The sequence below is a fragment of the Microplitis mediator genome, chromosome 4 (assembly GCF_029852145.1).
Source record: "Microplitis mediator isolate UGA2020A chromosome 4, iyMicMedi2.1, whole genome shotgun sequence".
Classification (NCBI taxonomy): domain Eukaryota; kingdom Metazoa; phylum Arthropoda; class Insecta; order Hymenoptera; family Braconidae; genus Microplitis; species Microplitis mediator.
Genome location: NC_079972.1, coordinates 4,666,466 through 4,684,798, shown reverse-complemented (window position 1 = coordinate 4,684,798; position 18,333 = coordinate 4,666,466). Strand labels below are relative to the sequence as shown.

General features: G+C 33.4%; 1 protein-coding gene and 1 long non-coding RNA gene across 3 annotated transcripts in view; one reads left to right on the top strand and one right to left on the bottom strand.

Annotated features, from left to right (window-relative positions):
• LOC130667141 (cysteine-rich motor neuron 1 protein-like) overlaps positions 1–18,333 on the bottom strand; it is a 386,893-nt gene that overhangs the window by 327,384 nt on the left and 41,176 nt on the right. The window lies entirely within an intron of this gene.
• LOC130667148 (uncharacterized) overlaps positions 1–18,333 on the top strand; it is a 72,594-nt gene that overhangs the window by 45,346 nt on the left and 8,915 nt on the right. Inside the window, exons 2-3 of the long non-coding RNA XR_008989810.1 lie at positions 4,482–4,604; positions 4,862–4,999. This is a non-coding gene — a long non-coding RNA (uncharacterized LOC130667148). The remainder of the gene's footprint in view (positions 1–4,481; positions 4,605–4,861; positions 5,000–18,333) is intronic.

Genomic DNA, 18,333 nt, shown 5'->3' with positions numbered 1-18,333 from the left:
CTGGGAATTTTAGGTGAAACATTTTTGGGTAACAAATCAAAAAACTGTGTAATGAATGTACATCTTTCAGATATAATAAGACGAGAGATAATGTGTGAGGAAATGTGTGGGAAAATGTGTGGGATAATGTGTGGCTAAATGTGTGGCAAAATGTGTGGGAAACTGTGTGAAATATCGTGTGGAAAAATGTGTGGCTGAATGTGTTGCTAAATGTGTGGGATAATGTCTGGCTAAATGTGTGGGATAATGTGTAGCTGAATGTATGGCAAAATGTGTGGGAAAACGTGTGAGATATCGTGTGGGAAAGTGTGTGGGATAATGTCTGGGAAAATCTGCGGGAAAATGTGTGGGATAATGTGTGGGTAAAAGTGTGTTAGAATGTGTAAATGAATGTGTGCGATAATGTGTGGCTGAATATGTCACTAAATGTGTGGGAAAATGTGTGGGATAATGTGTAGCTGAATGTGTGGGATAATGTGTGAATGAATGTGTGCGATAATGTGTGGCTGAATGTGTTGCTAAATGTGTGGGATAATGTCCGGCTAAATGTGTGGGATAATGTCTAGCTGAATGTATGGGATAATGTGTAGCTAAATGTGTGGGATTATGTGTGACTGAATATGTAGGATAATGTGTAGCTAAATGTGTGGGATTATGTGTGGCTGAGTATGGTGGATAATGTGTGGCTGAATGTGTGGCTAAATGTGTGGAAAAATGTGTGGGACAATGTGTGGCTCAATGTGTGGGAAAATGTGTAGGATAATGTGTGAGAAAATGTGTGGGATAATGTGTGGGAAAATGTGTGAGATATCGTGTGGGAAAATGTGTGGGATCATGTGTGCGGTGGAATGTGTGGGATAATGTGTGGGAAAATGTGTGGGAAAATCTGTGGAAAAATATGTGGGATAATGTGTGGCTAAAAGTGTGTTAGAATGTGTGCGATAATGTGTGGCTGAATGTGTTGCTAAATGTGTGGGATAATGCGTCTCTAAATGTATGGGATAATGTGTGGCTCAATGTGTGGGATAATGTGTGGGAAAATGTGTAGGATAATGTGTGGGAAAATGTGTGGGATAATGTGTGGGAAAATGTGTGAGATATCGTGTAGGATAATGTGTGGGGAAATGTGTGGGATAATGTGTGGGAAAATGTGTGAGATATCGTGTGGGAAAATGTGTGGGATAATGTGTGGCTAAAAGTGTGTTAGAATGTGTGCGATAATGTGTGGCTGAATGTGTTGCTAAATGTGTGGGATAATGCGTCTCTAAATGTATGGGATAATGTGTGGCTAAATGTGTGGGAAATTGTGTGGCTGACTGTATGAAATAATGTGTCTCCCCAGTGAACACATGACCTTATTTTGACGTCATACGTAGGTCATAGAAATGTCACGGCATCTGATGTAAATTTGATGTCAATCTGACGTTCTGCATGACTTTAATATGATGTAAAGCTTGTGACATCATATTGATGTACACATGACTCTTGTATGACGTCAGAGTTATGACTTATGTATTACGTACGTTTGACATAAAATCTACATCACATTATTACGTAGTAATAAAGTCATTATCGTATATCATAATGATGTAATTTTAAAATCATACATTTATGTCAGTAGCAAAGTCACGGTTATACCTAATATGGATGTCACTCTTAAATCATATCTTTACATCAGTGACAAGTCATTATTTTACGCAATGCTGATGTAATTTCCGAGTCTTAGTTTTTGTCATCTATTTATTAAAATAAAACAATCATAGAATAAATTTTCAAAAATTTGTAAATGTGTAAAAATAACAACTAAACGTCGTAGATTTTTGGGTCCAAAGTAATCGATAAACTCGATAATAGATTATTCAGACGTTTTAGATTGAAACATTAGCATCATAAAAAAATTAATTTTATTTTTTTAAATGATATATCGAAATCATCATTTAGGATGACAAAGAAAATGTAACGACAGTTTAAACTCTTTTGATATTAAGATTATAAAGTTTAGTATCGCAATTTTTCAATCGATTAAATTTCATTCGATTTTGTGCAATTGTTTAATATTTCGCAAAATTTTATATAAGATTTTTCAAATTTCACATCACAACAAAAAATTAAAAAATTGGATGAAACTTAATGAAATTTTAAACAATTATCATCGAGGCCGAAAAATATTGTTTCTATAAATATTCATATAAGTTCATAAAGTTTTTTTAAATTTTGTAAAAATCTTTCACGAAAACTTATGAACATTGTCTTTTCCGGCATTTCACTCTAAATACATCAATTAAGCATAAGCTTTGAACTCTCGTGATGTGGACCGGTGAGCAACGTTCAAGACTACCAGCCAAGAGGAACCGTGTTCGAACCCAGCAGACGCCCAGGATTTTTATATTATTTAACGTTATCTAATCTTGTTTCTGAATTCACAATACATTAGGGCGGTAATAATCAGATCAAAATTTCGGTATTTCATTTTTTTTTTTTTTTTTTTTCAAAAATATTTTTTCTGAATTGATAATTTTGACATCACCCATATGTCATATTGACGTCATAGAATGTCACACAGACATCACATTGACGTCATGTATACGTCATTAGTTTTACATCATAATCTTACGTAAAAAAGTGGGAAATAATGAGTCACACCTGACTCATTCGTGACTTATATCTTACGTAAATGATGACTTAGCGTAAAGTCACACTGACGTCAAATTTACGTAAATGTGTTAACTGGGTCTGAATGTATGGGATAATGGGTGGGATTATGTGTGCATCATTGTACGGCAAGATGTGTTGGTCATTTGTCAGATAATATTTGTAAAATATTTCTCCGCGGGAGGAAATATTTGTCTTTTAAGAAGAGCTTCAAGCATCGAAGCATCAGTGTTCGATCGTCTTGTGAAACTCCAAATTTTATGTGTTTTTTGTTTATGTTTTAGGCGCTTAAATCATGATTTAACTGATAGTTATTTTTTTACATTGAATATATTCAAATCTGTGTATTTTACTTTTCTATTAATTTTTTTTCCAGATTTAAATGTACTGTTCAAACGTTTGATTATAATTTCTCTGATTAACATATTTTCCTTTGGTGGATCTATTTGTTTTATCTAAAAATATGTACATTTTTGTTTCACAATGCAGAACTCTGAATAAAAATTGTCAATCATGAAATTATCTACTTCGTTATTTGAATTCACGGCTTTCGAATTTTTCAAGTTTTCAACTTGCATTTGTTTCCCTAGTTATTTTTAGACGGGCAAAAGTTTCGGCATTAATAATAAGACAAAATTAATTGTTTATTCTTTATTTGACACTTTATGGTTTGAACGAAAACTCAATGCTTCTCGTGTCATAAAATCTACATCAAATGGCGGAAAAAATCTTATTAACGTAAAAAATTTAATATTCCCTCATCCACTTTCTACATTTGTTACCAAAAATTCCACATATGTTCCTTTAATTTATCCCGAACGGACAGAGTTTTATATTTTGTAAAATATTTGGAACTTGTAATAATATGATGATTCTGTTGTGACTTTTATGAAATTTTTTTTTTATCAAGTAATCCAACTATTCTAAAATAATATTAATACTAAAGTATAAGATATACATTTATGTTAAAACAAATTATTTATAAATTCAATTTTATGTTCTAATAGTCAATTTTATTTTGATGTATACGAAAAAAATAAAACACGACTATTATTCATTACTTCTAAGAGATTATAATTGATAAAAAAAGTTTCTACGTTTAATAAACACTTTTTTAAATGCAATTCTCCAAGATCTTGTAATTGATACCATTATCTATATTTATACGTTAAAATGCGTTTCATAAAATGAGTAACATCGTTGAAACGTGTATTTTTGAAATTATGTTTGATTTTAAAACGTTTCAATGCATATAAATACAGCGAGTTCAGATTTTACACATTAGTAAAATGTATTATTTATTTACATGGATGAACTGTATAAAAATATGCGTTAAGTGTTTTAGAGTAACACATTACTTTTTTCATGTGCGTTCTTTTAATTCACTAAATTTCTTGAACACGTTAAAGAGTATTATTAAAACACAAGTAAACATTTTGATATATCGAAATAATACATTTCTTAACACACTTGGATTTGCAGTGATGACAAATGTTTTGATATTTTGTGTTGTCTAAGCAATGTTTCTTTTTAAACAAAGATAATCGATTTAGAGATTACTTGATTCATAACTCAAAAGAATAAATGAGATGTGAATTTAATGAGCTTAAATTTGGCTGACAATCGGCAATGTTCCAAATTTTTGAATAAATAAATAAAATATAAAAAGAATAATGATTAAAAAATGCGTACTTAGATAATTGAAAAACCAGTACACGCATTTTTTCAAATTTTATTTTTTCAATTAATTTATTTTCCAAAATTTATAAATTCTTCCATATCTGCTACATTCACACTCATTGAATTCAACATATTTTTTAATTTTTCAGTGGATTAGAATAAAGTTGAGAATCATTTATTAAACCACCAAACAGAAGAAGTTTTTTTTCGAGTGCAAAGTTTAAATTATCTTTCCATCAAGCAATCGTGGATTCACTTAATTTTATCCAGCGGTGAGTTAATAATAATTAAGAATTCTTTATATTATAATTTATACTTTATTCGTAAGATGCCTGAAACTATTGTAGTGATGAATTAAAATTTTAAGTAGCCTTAAATTTTCATTTCATTGATTAACTTTTACTGCGTTGAGTATTTTTTTAATCCTTGGAAATAATCATCTTCCAATTTTTCATTGCCATTTGAATGCTAGAAGCTTTATATCATTTGTTTTAATGAATTATAATTCCATTTTTTTGATGTGTTACAGGTTATCTACTTGTCGACAGGAATCAAAGTTACTAAATGTATTTTTTCAAAAGTTTAAGTTTAAAAAGAAGTTGAAAATTATTTATTTATAATATTCGATGTTATAAATAACCTGATTAAATACATAATGTGTTTTATGGTAAGTCGAAACTACTACATATATTATTGATAAAGGATACTATAGATTAGACATGAGTCGGTAAAATAATTAACTGTTAAAATTGTATGATTAAAAAATTACTTGATAAATATCAAAGGAATATTTAAGAATTTAAAATAATTATTTATTAATTATATAATTCTAATGGATAATTATATATCGTAAATTTTTATCTTTTGTCAATTTATTTGTTCAAATTTCTACAGACAAACACATATATATATATATATATATATATATATATATATATATATATATATATATATATATATATATATATATTAGACTGTTTCATATTAAGCGACTATATTTTTTTTTTTTGAAGAACTTTGAAAAATCGAAAGGGTATGTTAAAATATGTTGATAGTTAAGATATGAGCTTTTAATATTGACATTTAGAAGTGGCTGTTTATAATTTTCGGTTTTTTATTTAGTAACATGGTAAAAAATACATTACTTCCGAAAAAATCAAGATACAGAAAATTTATCCTTAAACATTTTGTAGCAAATTTACCGACCTACAAAAAAGGTCTTCTATGATTTTTCCATAAATTCGACCATTCACAAGATAAGCGACGTCAAAATTTGATACAATTCGAAGAACTTGTTTTTGCTCGTTCTGAATTTTATACCATGTCGACTAATGAGAATTCAGTAATTCTTAATACAGTTTATTGTAGGAAATTGAATGCTCTACAAATAAAGTATCTTATCATTTTTTGATAAATCCATCTGTTCGAAAGTTATTGGAGCATGAAGTCAAGTTACAGTAAATTTTGAGATCTTTTTACTTTCCCGGCGAAACTATCGGACTTATTATCAAATGTCATAGGATATTTTTTGCAGACAATTTTATTTTCTAGAAATTATCATTGACAAAGTTTTTTGAAATTCTGCATTGTTTTCTAGTTATTTCCATTTTATTGCCAAGCACCAAAAAAAAAAATAATTCTTATCGATTTTAAGAACTTGGCAATAAAATGGAAATAACTAGAAAACAATGCAGAATTTCAAAAAACTTTGTCAATGATAATTTCTAGAAAATAAAATTGTCTACAAAAAATATCCTACGACATTTTACAATAAGTCCGATAGTTTCGCCGGAAAAGTAAAAAGATCTCAAAATTTACTCTAACTTGACTTCATGCTCCAATAACTTTCGAACAGATGGATTTATCATAAAATGATAAGTGACTTTTGTTGTAGAGCATTCAATTTCCTACAATAAACTGTATTAAGAATTACTGAATTCTCATTAGTCGACATGGTATAAAATTCAGAACGAGCAAAAACAAATTCTTCGAATTGTATCAAACTTTGACGTCGGTTATCTTGTGAATGGTTGAATTTATGCAAAAATCATAGAAGACCTTTTTTGTAGGTCGGTAAATTTGCTACAAAATGTTTGGGGAGAAATTTTCTGTATCTTGATTTTTTCGGAAGTTATGTATTTTTTACCATGTTACTAAATGAAAAACCGAAAATTATAAACAGCCACCTCTAAATATCAATATTAAGAGCTCATATCTTATCTGTCAACATATTTTAACATACCCTTTCGATTTTTCAAAGTTCTTCAAAAAAAAAAAAATAGTCGCTTAATTTGAAACAGTCTAATATATATATATATATATATATATATATATATATATATGTATATATGTCGGAGATTAAAGAATAAAATGGGGTTTTCCAATTGGACGGGAAATTCCTAACAGTCGAGACTAGTTGTTTACAGTAACAATTAAATAAAATTTAAGCTCTAGTTGTTTACAACTTAAGTAGATTATGTTTATTACGGGAGGCTTAGGCTCGCTGTGACATCTGTTCACCAAACGTAGCCACGGTCACAGGATGGATATAGTAAGACACAGAGGACAAGATAGTAAGATAATAAGATTGTTGTCCTTCTTTAAATATTTCTGACTAAAAGGTTTTTTATGAAGAGTACAGAGTTTTTGGACTAGTTGAGTCGGTAAGTTCTGATTGAGCATTCGTTGTGCGAGATCAAGTTGTCCTGTCGACCGTGGATTCGTTCTCGAGCCTAGCTTGCCGTAGTATTTGTAAATTATTCGATCGGGTTTTATTTGAATATCATGAGACTGTCGTGTATTACAATTATTATAATTTCTTTTGTAATCAATTATTGCATTAATTAGTATTAAGTGTATTTTGATATTTGTGCGCCACTATCTTCATTATATTACTTGTGTAAGGATCATTATTCGTGAACAATACTTTTAATACTAAATCACTGTGTTGCATAATTATAATTCGTTTACATTTTAAATAAAATTGAGAGATATTAATATTGAGACCAAACTCGGGATAACGCCCAAGCTTGTAATGACTTTCCGACATATATATATATATATATATATATATATATATATATATATATATATATATATATATATATATATATATATATATATATATATATATATATATATATATATATATATATGTCGAATTAACAGTTGAGGTATAAATGAGACTCGGGTCTACGTTATTATCTTTGCCACTCATCTTTTTCATTAAACAAATTAACGAACACACATAGGTAATTACTACTCACAAATATCGTATACACTAAACAATAAGATTACAAGCAATAATATCAGTATCGGACAATTACACAATATCAACGTATCCAAGAAAATATTAAAGATTACAAAAATATCAAATATTACACAATATTAAATACACAATTTATCACAAGCGATTAGTTTACTAGAGAATAACAACTATTGACAATCTTCTAGTTTCTGTTGTAAAATGTATACGGCGGTAAAATTAAAATCGAAACGAATACACGATCGGTCGGATAGCAATGTCGTCCGTTCCTTTGCTCAATTAGAACTAACTCTCTGTACCCAATATTCTTGGGTCCCCGAATCGACCAAAACTATATCTCAGGTAATTTTACAAACTCGTACAATTACTTCCATATGTTAAAGAACTCATTATACTGAAAATATTGCTATCTCTGGATCGTGTCTACGTTGGATGCCCAGACGGGCTCCTTCGACTTAAGTCTACCGTCATAAACGTAAATACGTAAATAAGCTTGTCAGATTTCCTCAGTGCAAGTACGTGTATCATCTCAACGTTGTCTTACTTCTGTCCCATCGTTGAGGTCGCAATGCACCTTCAGCAAGCCACACAGGTAATGCAGTGACACCGCGACTCAACGCATGCAACATGGTCTGATCACAGGTGTATGACGACACCTAGCCTGCACTATACCGCCTGCTGCTCATCGCACACCTTCAGCAAGCCACACAGATAATGCAGTGCCGATGACAGCCCAACGCGTATAGTCAGACTTAACATTCCTCATCACTATCGAAACAATCAGTGTCTCTTTCAACACCTTCTTCATTGTTATCGATAGAACTAGTGTCTTTTTCAACACCTTCCACATTATTATCAATGCCATTAGTGTCTTTTTCAACACCTTTCACAGTATAATCAATGTCATTAGTGTCTTTTTCAACACCTTCCTCGTCACTATCGACATCACACACGTCTAGCTCCCTGGGAATATGACTTTCAGGCATTTTTCTCAGTTTGTCATGAGCATATTTATACGTTCGTTTACTACTTAACGATCTCAAGCTGTATCTATCACCATCAAGAATTTTGGTTATGACGAATGGACCCCTGAACTTCGGATCTAATTTGGTTTGATTTCTCTCTTCATTTTTGAGCAAAACAAAGTCTTCGGTATTAAATCTAACTACTTTAGATTTAGTCTTATCATATCTAGTTTTGTCATATTTTGCATTTAATTCTATATTATCTACCGCACGTTGTCTTACACTAGAGATTTCAATTTCTCTATCATTATCATCAGCTAACAGACCAAGAGGTCTTGCTACTTTTCCAATTATTAGTTCTAAAGGACTAGCTTTTGTTATCCGATTGGTAGTGCAATTCATAGCCAATAGTATCTCTCCTATAGAATCTTGCCATGAACGACCATCTGTCTCTGCCGCAGTCAACATATTTTTCAGTGTTCCCATCACGCGTTCTACTTGCCCATTTTCTCTGCTAGAGCCAGTAGCTATTATATAAAGCCTGATGTCTTGCGACTTACAAAACTCCTGAAAATCTTTACCGGTAAAACATCTACCAAGTGGTCAAAAATTAAGTCTGGGTTCGATTCCCAGTTCGGGCTATCTATATTTTTCTCGATTTATCTATAAATTGTCTTATTGAGAAGGTTATTTGCATGTTTGCATGTTTAGGTTTCCACTATATTTAAATGGTGTATTACCGTACGATGGACGCTGTGGCTCAATAAGTTATAGATCAAATTGAATGGAATATAGTATAGGGTCGGATAACTCAACTGGTAGAGCACTCGGCGCGATACCGAATTGGTCTGGGTTCGATTCCCAGTTCGGGCTATCTATATTTTTCTCAATTTATCTATAAATTGTCTTATTGAGAAGGTTATTTGCATGTTTGCATGTTTAGGTTTCCACTATATTTAAATGGTCCGTCTACCAACTACCTTGGTCCGCTATCACGCGAGATGGTTTGCCAAACAAAGATATTGCTGATTTAACAGCTCGGATAGTATTGTTGGAGTCTATTTTCCGAGTATGATATAAATAAACGAACTTTGTAAACGCGTCAACTAAGACAATTACGTATTCTTTGGAAGTACTTTTACCACTCAGTTTACCTGAAATGTCAATATGAACTGTGTGCCATGGTATACTGGTTCCAGGGATAGCATGGAGCTCGGCTTGAACTTTACCTGAACTAGACTTAGAGAGTCTACAGGTCATACAATTCACAAATTTACGGACATACCTAGACATACCTTCGAACCAGTAATGATCGTAAATTTTGTCAAGTGTCTTGTCCAATCCTAAATGCATTATAGAACTATGAACATTGTTAATAACTGCCCATCTTAATGCCCTGGGGACGATCGGCAAACAGTATGATGTACCACGTCGTTGTATTTTTCGGTAAAGACCGGTACCCGACCGCACTTTGTATGTATTGGCAAGATCGTCCGATAATTCTTCGTTTTCTAGCTTCGTAACGATTTCAGAAATTTCCGGATCCCGTCGTTGCTCAGCTAGTAGCCAGTCGTCTGATATTTCCGCGAGATCAATACGTTTTTGTTCAATTTTATCCGTCGGTTTACGCTCATCAAGACATATCGGGTTTCGCGAGAAAAAGTCTACATGCTCCATGCGCTTGCCTTCTCTATAGACTATATCAAAATCAAATACCTGTAAAAATGCCCACCATCGATGGACTCGATCGTTTAGATCTGTTTTATTGCGCGATGCTTTTAAGGAATTACAGTCTGTAAATACTGTGAACTTGCGACCGTGTAAATAATGGCGGAAATGTTTAATAGAGTTGACAACGGCTAGAGTCTCCAACTCATATGAATGGTATTTGGATTCTGCCGTGCTAGTTCTTTTACTAAAGTATTCAATTACCCGGTTTTTATTATTTACTTTTTGCATTAATATAGCCCCATAGCCTTCAGCACTAGCATCAGTATGTGATTCAATAGGATAAGTAGGGTCAAAGATCATTAGTACGGGTTCGGCGGTCAACACAGAAATTACATTTTGACGAATTCTCTTATGACTTTCTTTCCACTTAATATTTTTCTTACCTGCAGTTAACGCATACAATGGTTTCATTATATGAGAAAACCTCGGTACGAACTGACGGAAGTATGATGCTAGGCCAATAAATTGTCGAAGCTGGGTAACAGTTTGTGGAGCAGGTAAAATTATTAAAGCTTTTATATCTGGCGGATTACGACAAACCTCGCCGTCTTTTATCTCGTATCCCAGGTACGAAACAGCAGTTTTTAAGAAAGAACATTTCGAAAAATTAAACAAGAATCCGGCTTTGACAAGAATGTCAAGCACTATTTGAAGCCTTTCCAAACTTTGTTCTATTGTCTCCCCAATAACTAAAATGTCGTCCATATAGACAACAACATAAGTATACGCAAGGCCACCAAGAGCTTTCAGAACCGCGCGTTGAAATGCCGAAGGGGCTATTTTTAATCCGAATGGCATAGTTAAATATTCGTACTGCCCATCGGGTGTGACGAAAGCAGTAAGTTCAATTGAATCAGGGTGAATGGGTATTTGGTGAAACCCGCTAGCCATATCAAGACAAACAAAAAATTTCGCGCCTCTAAGTCTCGCTATTTGATCCGATAAAAGTGGTAACGGATGCTTATCCGCTACCATATTTTTATTTAACTCGCGATAGTCAACACATAAGCGATCTGACCCATCTTTCTTTTTAACGAGTATTATCGGGCTGGCAAAAGGTGAATCACTAGGACGAATCACGCTGGCTTTAATGAGCTCGTCTATTCTTTCTCTTACAATCTGTCTTTCTTCAACGCTAAGTCGATAAGGGCGTCGCTGTACGGTGACGTTAGGATCTATCAACTGTATTTTGAGCTCACCGGTGTTAACCCGAGTACGCGGAAATCCCGTAATGAATGAATCCCGGAATTTAGCAAGTACTTCGATCAAGCGAGTTTTATCTGTCCCAATCACATCTGTGTCAACCAAATTAAAATCAATTATATTATTTTCTAATGACTTTTCGCATACATTAACGATTTTACTTTTAAAAATATTAAATTTATCTTTTGTAATATGGATGTCAAATCCTTGGCTAAGAATATCACGACCAATCAAAATATCATGTTTTAAATAATCGTCGTTAATGACGTGGAAAAGAATCTCTAGCGTATGATCATTGATTACAATCGTTGACAATATTTGTATAGCACAATTAACACTAATATTGCCTATACCTCTCAACATTACAAGCTGAATAAATCTGTTTCCCGAGAATTTATTAGATACTGACTCCTTAATCAACGAGCATTCAGCTCCGGAGTCAAAACAGAATGTAAACGACTCACCGTGATGTAACAGGGAACCTGACGGCACCGCGATACTACACATATCCACCCGTCATTCGCTGACAGCACCCTCCTTATTGGCTGCTCCCTCGTCGTTTCTACTCCTCTTCAATCGCGGGCAGTGTGACGAAATATGCCCGACTTCCTGACAGTTGTAGCAAGTAACCGTCTTGCCCGGCATGATTGGTTTTCTTCTCTCACGCACTACTCCAGTATCCGGCCGCCATGTTGTATTCGTACTCGAACGACACTCACTAGCTTTATGGCCCATCTGACTACATCCATGACAACGAATCATTATTGATGGCTTGAAACGTTTTGGATCCGGTGTTGAAGCATTTTCCGTAGACGATGCTGGCCTCTTCTGCATATATGAGAAAGCTCGCATTTCATTTAAAAATGCGGCTTCTGTTTTGATATCAGATGTATGCGCCAGTCGCTCTATTTGGCTGTTATATGGAGCTAACCAAGCCATGACGACAGCGTTTATGATCTCGTCAACAGTTAGATATCCCCATTGTGCTTTAAGTGATGATCGCAGTCGAACACCAAAAGCACCAATGCTCTCATTTTTCAGCTTATTTTCATTTTGGATTTTAATGAGAGCTGAAGTTGCTGTTTCCGAACCACCAAATCGAGCGATAAAAAGATCTTTAACTTGTGGCCATATGATTCCAGTGATAGCCATCTGAGATAGCCACTGCGTGGCTGACCCGATTCCGTGAATTGCTGTCTTCTTTCAGCACTAGAAATTGTCGGTACATCTTTTCAATGTCACCTGTTAAAACGATTGGATGGTTTCGAAACCGGATTAAAAGTGAAAAAAGATCCGATTGAATAGTAGGTCCAGTAAACAATTTATCGTTTAATGATATACCTGTTATTGTATTTGCAGAACCATCAAATACAACTCTCACCTTGGTGGTCATGCTTGTTTCCTTTATTACAGCATAATGCGGAAGATAATAACTGGTGGTGGCTGTCGGTTGATCATGAATTAGAGACATATGATTTAAATCTAAATATTTTTGTGTAACTCGGTGATATTGAGTCTTTAAACTTGGACTTCTTTTTAATTTTTGTTTGGTGTTTATCAATCTCTTGAGGGCTAAGTAGTAAGGGTCTCCTTATGCTGGAATACGTGGATTGAATGTTAATGCTACTACGTAGCGACCAGTTGGATTTCTTGTAATATGTTTTTGGAAATGCTGCTCACACTCCTCTTCCTCTGGAGTAAATCATTCGGTGCTTGGACAATCTTCTCAGAATTTCTCAGAATTTACTTAGGTCAAAATCATTGATATTTGTAATATGGCATGCTGCTGGTGTGACGTATTTACTTAAAGGCGCTGCTCCACTTATAATCCAACCAAGCAGTTTTTTCTGAAGGAATAATTCTTGCTGTGCAGGTAATGAGATTTTGATTTGACGTATACATAGCAGTGAGAGAGTAGTACCTGCATCTATAAGCAGGTCAATTGGTGCGGGCTTATAAAACAAAGGATCTGCTAGCTTAATGTTAGATTGAATTTTCAATTTTTCTTGATGAATAGGTTGATCCGGTACTATCTGAGAAATCATCGGTATGATTAGAAAAGTAAGTGTTTTCTTGTATTTATTTACTCGGGATGTAATTGTCGCTGTGGTTATTTCATTACAATAGGTGGTCGTGGTATTCAGTGCTCCAACAGGTACACGGCATATACTTGTTTTCAATTTTAAAAGTCTTGCCATACTCTGAGACATAAAATTTTTTGTGGAACAGGTATCTAGTAAGGCTCGACAATGGATGGGTTGTTGGTCTTTGTCTAAGATATTCAATACAGCGGTGATCATTATGTCGTTCGACACAGTATTTAATACTAAGCTAATTTGTTTTTCTTCTCCTGGTGATGCTTCATTGGTGTGAATTTCTTAATTATGTAGTCATGCTCGTGTTTCATTACTAGTAGTTGCATAATTAACATTCCAAGTTTGGGCTAAATTATCATCTCTTTGAAAATGTAGAAACGTATTATGACGTTTTGAACATATTTGACATGATGCTTTCGATGTACAAGACTTAATACTGTGCTCTTTTCCAAAACAATTGTAACAGCGATTAGTATCCTTAATTACTTTACGTCGGTCATCTATGGACAAATTTCGGAATTTTTTACAAATATATAACAAATGATGCTCGTGGCAGACAGGGCAGGTGATAGCTGGGTCGACATTCTTTTTGTTCGAAAACTTATTGTAATGATGATTCGAATTGTTTGTAACATGAAGTGCTTCAGAAAATGGTTTATGCTGATGGTTATCTTTTCGAGGTGGTGGATTAGATGATGTTTCATTAGAACGAGACGTGTCACCACAACTAGCTCACTTTTCTAGAAATATTAATAGATTTTTATACGATGAAATTTTTTCATCGGTCAAAGTGAGCTCCCAATGCCATGTGGTCGTTGAATTAAGTTTTGATAAAATTAAATCTACTAAAGGAATATCCCACGATGATACTGGTGCTTTCAAATTTTCTAATGCTCTGGTATGCTGGTGAAAGGTGTCTACCAATTGATTAATTGCGGCAGCTGAATCTTTTTGCAATTTTGGATATTCGCGTAAAAACGACCAGTGACGACGCGTTACCCGACGGACTGATTCATATTTCTCTTTCAAAATATATAATGCGACTGAATAGTTGTCATCTGTAAGCTCTAGGGATTCAATTGCGCTCGCCGCCTTCCCAGAAAGCGACAACCTTAAGAATTTAGTTTTTTGACCGGTGGTAAATCTTCTTGGTCAATCAATGTTGCAAATAAATTATAAAATGCTGACCATTTTTCGATAGTTCCGTCAAAAGTCGGTAATGGAATTGTTGGTAATATGACCGCTGCTTTAGGTTTGGTTACGCTCGTTACTTCTCTCTGTGAATTACCTGTATTCACGGGAGTTGGGGTTAATCTTTGGATCAATTGCCCATAGAATAAGTGTGAGAAACTTAATTAGGATCCGATAAGAATCGTATGCGCAATCGTCCTCAAAAGTTGGATCTATTACATATGCAGTAGAGTCTCTATAACTTTTTCGATCTGTAACTTTGACTTCCTATCATTTCCCCTCCGACAGCAGGGGAAGTGTTCTCCCACTCTATCACTAAACTGTACATGCGCAAAGGTAAAGTGCGGTTCTGCGTATAGGCGTTGCGCGTAAACTGAGTATTGTAACCCGAAATTCGTTTACGTAAATGAACATTTAAGTTACATAAGCTTTAATATTGAGAAAATCATTTAATTTATTACTTATACTTATTACTTCCATATTACGTCTAATTTTCTACATTTTCAATGGAAAGTTTACATAATTTTTTTTTTTTAAAAGATAATTATTTTACTATACTATTTATCAATTATGTTTATAAGGGGAATACAACAATTAATTAAAATTTTTCAATTTGCGAAATATTAATTTTTCAGGTGAAAATTTTGTTATTACAAGTTATGATGTTAATTAAAAATTCATTTTTTTATTTATCATACGCAGGAAAACAGTTAACTTGGTTCAATAAAAATATTGTCTTCCGAATTTTCTTTCTTAATTCAATAAAAATAGAACACTTGATTCAAAAATTTTTTTTGGTTCAAGACAGTAAGTTTTCTCGCTCCAAAAAAATTCATTTTCGAAGCGAAATTGAAAATTTTTTGGTATAAGAGAAGAAATTCTTAGCTAATAAAAACAAGTCATCTCTCGCCAAAAAATTTGAACGAAAAAAAGTTTACTTCAGCCATGAAACTTTTTCTTGCCCAAGGGGAAACATTTTGTTGCTCCAAAGAATAAACGTCTTGATTGAAAAAAAAACAACCACTTTCGATGTAACTTCTTCTAGTACGGCAAATTTTACTCCTCCAGAACGTTGCAGCTCGTTTGACCTTCCTACTAGGATTTGGGTTGAGTGGGCGTGGCTGGGTTATAGGATAAGACCGTATGTACTACTCTCGAATGAAAACCGCAAGGTTGGAGTGATGAACTTGGTCTTTATTTTGGTGGTTGAAATTACAACGTTTTTAACAAAACGTCATTTACTCACTCTAGTTTTCACAATTTTATATTTAACTTATATTATAGGATTATTTATCCTTAACAGATATTTTATTAAGATTTTAATTTATATTTAATGCGTCCCTTTTTACACACCCGAAAAGTGGTTTTATGCGCAAATTAACTCGACACAAGATGGAATCGCGAATTCACGTGATTTGCTCCACTGATTCGATCGTACTGGATGGTTTTTTAAATCCGACAAATATTGTATTAGACGAACGATTACTACAGTTGCGTCAGATCGAATTTTAGATCAATATTTGAGGATTTTTGATAATAATTTGAATTCAATTACTGATTATTCAACGCCGAAGCGGATTCCTGCAATAATTGGATACAAAAGATTTTAGTTTTAAATGCCTTACTGATTATTCTACGCCTAGGGCGGATTCCTGCAGTAAGGTTAGTGAAATTCACGATCTTTGACTATTTCTTATTGATTATTCGACGCCGTAGCGGATTCCTGCAATAAGAATTAGTCTAGATAATTTAAGAAGTGCCTTATTGATTATTCAACGCCGAAACGTATTCCTGCAATAAGGTTTAGGTTGAAAATATTAAAAATCCTCTTATTGACTTTTCAACGCCTAAGGTGGATTCCTGCAATAAGAGTGCACGAAATTTCGACGTTCGAATATTCGCGGACCGTAAGTTTTAAGAACCGACTAGCCCTGAGCTATGGGCGCTCAGGCTTTTTATAAACTTTGGTTGGCGATTTGATGGGGAATTTATAATTATTGTCATTGGTGGAAAGTGACGACAGTTTATTGTTTATTCGTTAAACTTATTGCAGGTGTCTTCCCACTATTCTTTGCCACATAAAAAAGGTGAAAAAGCTGACGCTGCGATTTCGCGCGCTTTGCAAAGAGGAGCTCAGAAATAATTATTAAAATAAAAAAAATTTATTTGGACATAACACACTCAATTCATTGATATGGACTTTTGCTCCAAAGCATATTCACGCTGGAACTCAAACAATTCAAATTGCTAATTATTTAATTGTTGCCATTCTTAATGAAGATTTTTTACCGATCTTAAAAATAATGAAACGTATGGGCATTATCGTTGGTACTGAATCTCATACATTTGCTGCCAGACGTAACAAAGTTAGAATTGATCGCTCTGGACTGCAAGCTTCTGCTGCTTCAAAAGAAGGCAGAACAGCTTGGTTAGCAGAAAGAACTTCGCAAGGCATTGTTTATGAAAAAAAAAGAAGGCCCAATATATGGATCTAGGATCGCCGATTAATCCAAAGTGAGTATTAAATATTATTATCTCAGTTATTTTACTGGAATTGTTTCTCAAACTTCAAACGCGTTTTTCTCAAAACTACTTTTTTTGAGGTGGTTGACATTACATCTCAAGTTCTACCTAACCAATTCCTTTGAAATTTGGTGAAAATCGTTTTCATGTATCTCTTTATTGCTGCTGCCTTGGATTTTGGGAAATTTTAATGTAAGTATTTTTAAAAAATTTGAAAATGTAAAAGAAAAGAGTAAATTTTTTTTTTTTATGTACACTCCATTTTGTGAATTTTTTTTTTTTTTTTTGCAAAGGTCCATACGATAGCGACAGCTTTACTACTAAAGAATTTTCTTAATTTGTTTGTTTTAGATCACTACAAGGGTTGAAATCATGTCAACCAGGGAGTACCGTTTTTTTGTAGCCCCCTCTCACCGGCCTATAATTCGAGGTTATTTTTTTAGTTTTTTTTTTTTTTTTATATACCTTAAATATCAATAAAAATCATGTAAAAACATGAATGGTAAAAATGTTTGTCATTTTTTTTGTATTCTACACTAATGGAAAAAATTAAAGGATCAAAAAAAAATTCTAAATTTTTAGGCGATTTTCAACAGGCTCTAACTTTGAGAGAAATGGTCGTACAAGAAAAGAAAAAAAAGAAAATTGTAGCTCCAAGTATCTACTTTTTGGATTAGAACTTTAAAATTTTTTTGCGTCAGCGGTTTTTGAGTAATCTTAGAAAAACCAACGACAAAAAAATTTTCAAATTTTTATATTTTTTTTTTTTTGGTCTCCGGGCGTGGAAAAAATTATTTTTGCTTAACCACTATGAGGATCGGATAGCTTTATTATTCAGCTTCAATTTCTTTTTTTATGGACCTTGATACGTTCACTTCTCGCCGAGATATCGGTCTTCAAATGGAAAAGGATCCTTTTGTCTTTGATTATCGATATCTCAGGAACCAATGATTGCACAGAAAGTTAATGGTGGGTTTTAAAAACTTGAATGAATTCCCTTCAATGATTAGCCATTGCTTTTTCGAAA